This window comes from Colossoma macropomum, unplaced genomic scaffold, assembly GCF_904425465.1.
Source record: "Colossoma macropomum unplaced genomic scaffold, Colossoma_macropomum, whole genome shotgun sequence".
Taxonomy (NCBI): Eukaryota; Metazoa; Chordata; class Actinopteri; order Characiformes; family Serrasalmidae; genus Colossoma; species Colossoma macropomum.
The window spans coordinates 4,071-15,000 of record NW_023495367.1 but is presented as its reverse complement, the minus strand read 5'-3'; the positions used below and the strand labels follow the sequence as shown (position 1 = coordinate 15,000).

Here is a 10,930-nt window from a genome sequence, read left to right as displayed (position 1 = left end):
AGGGCAAAATCTTTGCGTGTTTCATAGACTTTCAAAAAGCTTTTGACTCAATCTGGCATAATGGACTATTTTATAAACTTATTGAAAGTGGGGTGGGGGGGGGTGTATGATGTTATTAAATCAATGTATTCTCACAGTAAATGTGCAGTGAAGATTGGAACAATCAGAACTGGGTTCTTTCCACAGTCGTGAGGAGTGAGACAGGGCTGCAGCCTGAGCCCCACCCTGTTTAACATATACATGAACGAACTGGCTGAAAAACTCGACCAGTGTAGTGAAATACCTGGCCTCTCTATGGGAGACGCAACAATTAAATACCTCCTCTATGCAGATGACCTCGTCCTGCTGTCACCTACCAGAGAGGGGCTTCAACAACGTTTAGAAATCTTGGACAACTTCTGTAAAAATTGGGCTTTGAAAATAAACCATCAAAAAAACAAAATAGTAATTTTTCAAAAGAGGTCTAAAAATGAAGAGAATTATATTTACACAATTGACAACACCAACATCAAACAATCTAAAACATACACTTATCTGGGCATTACTATTAGCTCCACAGGAGGTTTTGACTTGGCTGTGAAGGAACTCGGGCAAAAAGCGAGGAGAACTCTTTTCACTATTAAAAAATCAATCAAATTTGAAATACCAATCACAATCTGGCTAAAAATCTTCAAATCAGTAACTGAACCAATTGTACTATATGGCAGTGAGGTTTGGGGACCCCTGACAAAAAACAATTTTACAAATTGGGACAAACATCCAATTGAAGCCCTGCAAAAACATCCTCCATGTGCAGAGAAAAGCATCCAATACTGTGTGCAGGGCTGAATTAGGACAGTATCCACTCCTATTAAACATTCAGAAAAGAGCTCTAAACTTCTGGAAATACATAAAATCCAGTGACCCCCAGTCACTCCACTATAAAGCACTGGCTAGTCAGGAGCTGAACATCGACAGGAGTCCCCTGAGCCAGGTGGTCCTGAGTCTCAGTGACCTACAACCCAGCGACATCACCGACACCAATCAGTCTGACCACATGCTCGCCCAGAAAATCAGACCCAATCAGATTATCATCAAACAAAAACAAAACTACATCACCCACTGGACTGAGACCACACATCAACAGCACAAGCTTCAGTGCTATTCGGCCCTAAATCGAGATTATACATCAGCACCGCACCTCACAGCAATTACAGACAGACAACTGAGGAGAGTGCTGACCATGTACAGACTCAGTGAGCACAGCCTGGCCATCGAAACTGGCCGGCGCAGACAGACCTGGTTACCCAGAGAGGCCAGACTGTGCTCTCACTGCGAGCTCTCAGACAGAGCTGGTTACCCAGAGAGGCCAGACTGTGCTCTCACTGCGAGCTCTCAGTGGTGGAGACGGAGCTGCACTTCCTCACAGAGCTGCTCGAGATACGACTCCGTTAGAAAGGAGTTCTATGGGAGGTGAGCAGCGTCTGTCCTGAGTTCCAGCTCTGCAGTGACTCTGAGAAACTGCCGTACGTGTTGGGAGAGAAGAGCGAGCTGATCACACACGCAGCGAGATACGTGACCGCCTGTCACAGCCTGAGGGACAACCAGTGAGAGAGAGAGAGAGAGAGAGAGAGAGGGAGAGAGAGAGAGAGAGAGAGAGAGGGAGAGAGAGAGATGTATATATATATATAGAGAGAGAGAGGGAGAGAGAGAGAGAGACAGATGTATATATATATATAGAGAGAGAGAGAGAGAGAGCGAGAGAGAGAGAGAGAGAGAGACAGAGAGAGAGCGAGAGACATATACATATATATACAGAGAGAGGGAGAGAGAGAGACAAATATGATGATATCATTAAAACCTGCTTCATCTGTGTCCTTATTACAGTCTAATAAATGTGTAATAGAGCAGTGAACAGCAGGAATGGATGGAAATGTCTGTTTCAGAACTCTTTATTCAGCTCTTTGATCATCATGTTTAAAATGTGTTTATAGATTAAATTTACTTAAACCCAGTTTCTGTGACTTTAGTGTCTTTTTTGGTAACACTTTACAATCAGGGTTCATGAAATGGCTTTAATTCATGCTTTATTTCATGAGTGAGTCATCATTAATCATACATGTAATACATCATGAGTCATCATGAATATTCATAAAGTAAGCATGTCTCATGCTTTAATGCAGGAGCACTATATTAATTCATGTAGTGATTAAGATATAAATATCATCAGGTGACGAGTTATTCATGATGTTCATACAGGTCTTCATTCATCAGGTCAACTGGGACAAACTGAATGGTCAGACAAAACTTCATAGAGCAAGAATGATGAGCATCACTAAATCATCACTTCTTCATGAGGTCATGATGTTTGTGTTCCTCAAAGTAAAGTGGTGAAATATTCCTTCTTTAATACTGTTGTGTTGATGATGAAACAACAGAGGAACTAAACCATTAATTAATCAATAATTCTGTATTATGTTGAATCTGAATAGTGGACGTGGAGGTACTGGCATCACGTTATGGAGGAGCCGGTCTGCCAAAATGAAAAATAAACAAAATAAAATAAAAAAAGACTCAGTAAAATAATCAACAAAAAAAAACTGAATTATGTATATTTTGCTTATTTTGATTGTAATTATACACATATTTCCTTTTTTCTGCAGTTAGATATTTCTCAATTTCATTTATTTCTATATTATTTATGTTAATTTTAATATTTTTTCTATATCTATATTTTTAACAATTGTTCATTTATTGATTAATTAATTCATTTATTTATTTCTGTATTTCTTCATATGATAATGAAGGGGCGTGTTTTTCACGTTCAGGCTTTCAAAACACTTTCAAGAAACGCACCCCAAAATAGGAAATGTTAGCATGACCAGGTTCATCAAGCTGGCCATGCTGACCATGACAGTGTTTGCGGCTTTCCAGGCTCTTTGACTGTCTGAAAACAGCTACTAGCAAAGCTGGTCTTAGCTGGATTCTTTAGCAGGAGTGTCTTATGGTGAAGGCCATTCAGGTAATACTGCTCTTTGCTGTTTGGTGATCGATCAGTCTTGACTACATGCTGCACCGTTTTCAGTTGCTGAAAACGTAAATGAGTGCTTTGTGTTCCTGTTCCAGCCGCATGTTCACGCTTGTGAACTAAAAGTGCTTTACTATACGCGTCCACGGACTGAATCTGTGAACATCTGTTATCACCTTTTTTGGCGATGTATTCTACTCTTTCAAACTGTTTCACACAGCTGTTCACCCAGTCAACACTCGAGGCTACACTTCACTCACACACACAGTACCAACAACACACACACACACAAACACACACACACACACACACACACACACACAGTACCAACAACACACACAAACACAAACACACACACACACACACACACACAGTACCAACAACACACACAAACACAAACACACACACACACAAACACACAGTACCAACAACACACAGTACCAACAACACACACACACAAACACACACACACACACACACAAACACACACACACAGTACCAACAACACACACACACAAACACACACACTCTCACACACACAGTACCAACACACACACACACACACACACACACAGTACGAACACACACACACACACACACACACACACAGTACGAACACACACACTCACACACACACAGACAGTACCAACAACACACAGTACCAACCACACACAAACACACACACACAGTACCAGCAACACACAAAAACACACACAACAACACACACACAGTACCAACAACATACACAGTACCAACGACACACACACAAACACACACAGGACCAACACACACAAACACAGTACCAACAACACACACACACACAGTACCAACAACACACACAGTACCAACAACACAAACACACACACACACACACAGTACCAACACACAAACACAGTACCAACAACACACAGTACCAACACAAACACACACTCACACAGTACCAACACACAAACACACTCACACAGGACCAACACACAAACACACTCACACAGGACCAACACACACAAACACAGTACCAACACACAAACACACACACACACACACACACACACACACACAGTACCAACAAATCACACACACAAGCACACACACACACAGTACCTACACACACACACACACACACACAGTACCTACACACACACACACACACACACACACAGTACCAATAACACACAGAAACACACACAGTACCAAACACACACACACACACACACACACACAGTACAAACACACACACACACACACACACACACACACACACAGTACCAACAACACACAAACAACACAAACACAGTAACAACACACACACACACAGTACCAACAACACACAAAAACACAAACACAGTACCAACAACACACACGCACACACAAACAGTACCAACACACACACACACACACACAGACAGTACCAACAACACACAAAAACACAAACACAGTGCCAACAACACACACGCACACACACACAAGCACACACACACACACACACACACACACACAGTACCAACAACACACAAAAACACAAACACAGTACCAACAACACACACGCACACACAAACAGTACCAACACACACACACACACAGACAGTACCAACAACACACAAAAACACAAACACAGTGCCAACAACACACACGCACACACACACAAGCACACACACACACACACACACACACACAGACAGTACCAACAACACACAAAAACACAAACACAGTGCCAACAACACACACGCACACACACACAAGCACACACACACAGTACCAACAACACACAAACACACACAGTACCAACAACACACACAAACACACACACACACACACACAGTACCAACAACACACACAAACACACACACACAGTACCAACAACACACAAAAACACACACACACACAGTACCAACAACACACAAACACACACACACACACACAGTACCAGCAACACACAAACACACACACACAGTACCAACAACACACACAAACACACACACAGTACCAACAACACACACACACACACAGACAGTACCAACAACAAACACACACACACACACAAACACACAGTAGCAACCACACACACACACAGTACCAACAAAACAAACACACACACACACACACACAGTACCAACAACACACACACACACACACAGTACCAACAACACACACACAAACACACACACAGTACCAACACACACAAACACACACACAGTACCAACAACACAAACACACACAGTACCAACAACAAACACACACACACACACACACACACACACACACACACATTTCCAACAACACACACACACACACAGTACCAACACACACAAACACACACACACACACACACACACACACACAGTACCAACACACACACAGACACACAAACAGTACCAACACACACACAGACAGTACCAACAACACACAAAAACACAAACACTGCCAACAACACACACACACACACACAGTACCAACAACACAAACACACACAGTACCAGCAACACACACACACACACACACACACAGTACCAACAACACACACACACACAGTACCAACAACACACACAAACACACACACACAGTACCAACAACAAACACACACACACAAACACACAGTAGCAACCACACACACACACACACACAGTACCAACAACACAAACACACACAGTACCAACAACAAACACACACACACACACACACACACACACACACACATTTCCAACAACACACACACACACACACAGTACCAACACACACACAGACACACAAACAGTACCAACAACACACAAAAACACAAACACTGCCAACAACACACACACACACACACAGTACCAACAACACACAAACACACACAGTACCAGCAACACACACAAACACACACACACAGTACCAACAACACACAAACACACACAGTACCAGCAACACACACACACACACACACACAGTACCAACACACACACACACACAGTACCAACAACACACACAAACACACACACACAGTACCAACAACAAACACAGACACACACACACACAGTACCAACAACAAACACAAACACACACACACAGTACCAACAACACACAAACACACACAGTACCAGCAACACACACACACACACAGTACCAACAACACACACACACACACACAGTACCAACAACACACACAAACACACACACACAGTACCAACAACAAACACAGACACACACACACAGTACCAACAACACACACACACACAGTACCAACAACACACACAAACACACACACACAGTACCAACAACAAACACACACACACACACACAGTACCAACAACACACACAAACACACACACACAGTACCAACAACAAACACAGACACACACACACAGTACCAACAACACACACACACACACAGTACCAACAACACACACACACACAGTACCAACAACACACACACACACACACACACACAGTACCAACAACACACACAGACACACACACACAGTACCAACAACACACACAGACACACACACACAGTACCAACAACACACACACACACAGTACCAACAACACACACACACACAGTACCAACAACACACACAAACACACACACACAGTACCAACAACAAACACAGACACACACACACAGTACCAACAACAAACACAGACACACACACACAGTACCAACAACACACACACACACACAGTACCAACACACAAACACACACACAGTACCAACAACACACACACACAGTACCAACAACACACAGACACACACAGTACCAACACACACACACACACACACACATAGTACGAACACACACACACACACACACACAATACCAACAACACACAAAATCACACACACACACACACACACACAGTACCAACACACACAAACACACACACAGTACCAACAACACAAACACACACAGTACCAACAACAAACACACACACACACAGACACATTTCCAACAACACACACACACACACAGTACCAACACACACAAACACACACACAGTAACAACACACACGCACATTCCCAACAACACAAACACACACACACACACACACACACACAGTACCAACACACACACAGACACACAAACAGTACCAACAACACACACAGACAGTACCAACAACACACAAAAACACAAACACTGCCAACAACACACACACACACACACAGTACCAACAACACACAAACACACACAGTACCAGCAACACACACAAACACACACACACAGTACCAACAACACACAAACACACACAGTACCAGCAACACACACACAGTACCAACAACACACACACACACACACAGTACCAACAACACACAGACACACACACACAGTACCAACAACACACAAAATCACACACACACACACAGTACCAACAACACACAAAAACAAACACACAGTACCAACACACACACAGTACCAACGACACACACAGTACCAACAACACACACAGTACCAACGACACACACACACACACACACACACACACACACACACACACACACACACAGTACCAACAACACACACAGTACCAACGACACACACAGTACCAACAACACACACAGTACCAACGACACACACACACACACACACACACACACACACACAGGACCAACAAAAAAACACACACACACAGGACCAACACACACACACACACACACAAACACAGTACCAACAACACACAGTACCAACAACACACAGTACCAACAACACACACACACACACACACACAGTACCAACAACACACAGTACCAACAACACACACACACACACACACAGTACCAACAACACACACACACAGGACCAACAACACACACACACACACACACAGTACCAACAACACACACACACAGGACCAACAACACACACACACACACACACAGTACCAACAACACACACACACAGGACCAACAACACACACACACACACACACAGGACCAACAACACACACACACACAGTACCAACAACACACACACACACAGTACCAACAACACACAGTACCAACAACACACAGTACCAACAACACACACACACACACACAGTACCAACAACACACAGTACCAACAACACACACACACACAGTACCAACAACACACACACACACAGTACCAACACACACAAAGTACCAACAACACACACAAGCACACACACACACAGTACCAACAACACACAAAAACACACACACAGTACCAACAACACACAAAAACACAAACACAGTACCAACAACACACAGTACCAACAACACACACACACACAGTACCAACAACACACACACACAAAAACACACACACACACAGTACCAACACACACAAAGTACCAACAACACACACAAGCACACACACACACAGTACCAACAACACACAAAAACACACACACAGTACCAACAACACACAAAAACACAAACAGTACCAACACACACACACACACACACACACACACACACACACACACACACACAGACAGTACCAACAACACACAAAAACACACAGTGCCAACAACACACGCACACACAAACACACAAGCACACACACACAGTACCAACAACACAAAAACACACAGTACCAACAACACACACAAACACACACACACACACACACAGTACCTACAACACACAAACAAACACACACAGTACCAACAACACACAAAAACACACAGTGCCAACAACACACACACACACACAAACACACAAGCACACACACACAGTACCAACAACACACAAACACACACAGTACGAACAACACACACAAACACACACACACACACACACAGTACCAACAACAAACACAAAAACAAACACACACACACAAACACACAGTAGCAACAACACACACACACACAGTACCAACAACAAACACAAAAACACACACACACACAGTACCAACAACAAACACACAGTAGCAACAACACACACACACACAGGACCAACAACACACACACAAACACACACACAGTACCAACACACACAAACACACACACAGTACCAACAACACACACACACACAGTACGAACACACACACACACACACAACACACAAAAACACACACACACACAGTATGAACACACACACACACACAGATAGTACCAACAACACACACACACACACACACACAGTACCAACACCACACACAGTACCAGCAACACACAAAAACACACACACACAGTACCAACAACACACATACACACACACACACACACAGTACCAACACCACACACACACACACACACAGTACCAACAACACACACACACACACACACACACAGTACCAACACCACACACAGTACCAGCAACACACAAAAACACACACACACAGTACCAACAACACACATACACACACACACACACAGTACCAACAAAACACACAAACACACACACACACACACACACAGTACCAACCACATACAAACACACACACACACACAGTACAAACAAAACACACAAACACACACACACAGTACCAACAAAACACACAAACACACACACAGACACACAGTACCAACCACATACAAACACACACACACACACACACAGTACAAACAAAACACACAAACACAAACACACACACAGACACAAACAGTACCAACAAAACACACAAACACACACACACACACAGTACCAACAAAACACACAAACACACACACACACACACAGTACCAACAAAACACACAAACACACAGACAGTACCAGCAACACACAAAAACACACACACACACACACACAGTACCAACAATACACAGACACACACACACACACACACACACAGTACCAACAACACACAGACACACACACAGTACCAACAACACACAAAAACACACAAACAGTACCAACAACACAATCACACACACACACACACACAGTACCAACAACACACACAGTACCAACGACACACACACAAACACACACAGTACCAACAACACACACACACACACACACACACACACAGGACCAACACACACAAACACAGTACCAACAACACACAGTACCAACACAAAAACACACACACACAGTACCAACAACACACACACACACACACACACACACACACAGTACCAACAACACACACGTACACACACACACACACAGTACCAACAACACACACACAGTACCAACAACACACACGCACACACACACACAGTACCAACAACACACACAAACACACACACAGTACCAACAACACACAGTACCAACACAAAAACACACACACACACAGTACCAACACACACACGCACACACACACACAGTACCAACAACACACAGTACCAACAACACACACACAGACAACCACACACACACACAGTACCAACAACACACAAAAACACACACACAGTACCAACAACACAAACACACACAAGCACACACACACAGTACCAACAACACACAAAAACACACACACAGTACCAACAACACAAACACACACAAGCACACACACACAGTACCAACAACACACAAAAACACAAACACAGTACCAACAACACACACACACACACACACAGTACCAACAACACACAAACACACAGTACCAACAACACACACAAACACACACACACACACACACAGTACCTACAACACACAAACAAACACACACAGTATCAGCAACACACAAACACACACAGTACCAACAACACACACAAACACACACACACAGTACCTACAACACACAAACAAACACACACAGTACCTACAACACACAAACAAACACACACAGTACCAGCAACACACAAAAACACATAGTACCAACAACACACAAAAACACACACACAGTACCAACAACACAAACACACACAAGCACACACACACAGTACCAACAACACACAAAAACACAAACACAGTACCAACAACACACACGCACACACAAACAGTACCAACACACACACACACACACACAGACAGTACCAACAACACACAAAAACACACAGTGCCAACAACACACGCACACACAAACACACAAGCACAC

The 10,930-nt window shown here is 43.3% G+C and overlaps 1 protein-coding gene across 1 annotated transcript in view; it reads left to right on the top strand.

Annotated features, from left to right (window-relative positions):
• The window catches only part of LOC118801904 (stonustoxin subunit beta-like), a 26,346-nt gene extending 25,366 nt beyond the window's left edge, over positions 1–980 (top strand). The window contains exon 3 of the mRNA XM_036562311.1: positions 1–980. This exon is cut by the window's left edge and continues 1,309 nt beyond it. The gene's annotated coding sequence lies outside the window, so the exon portion shown is untranslated.
• Positions 981–10,930: the final 9,950 nt, after the last annotated feature.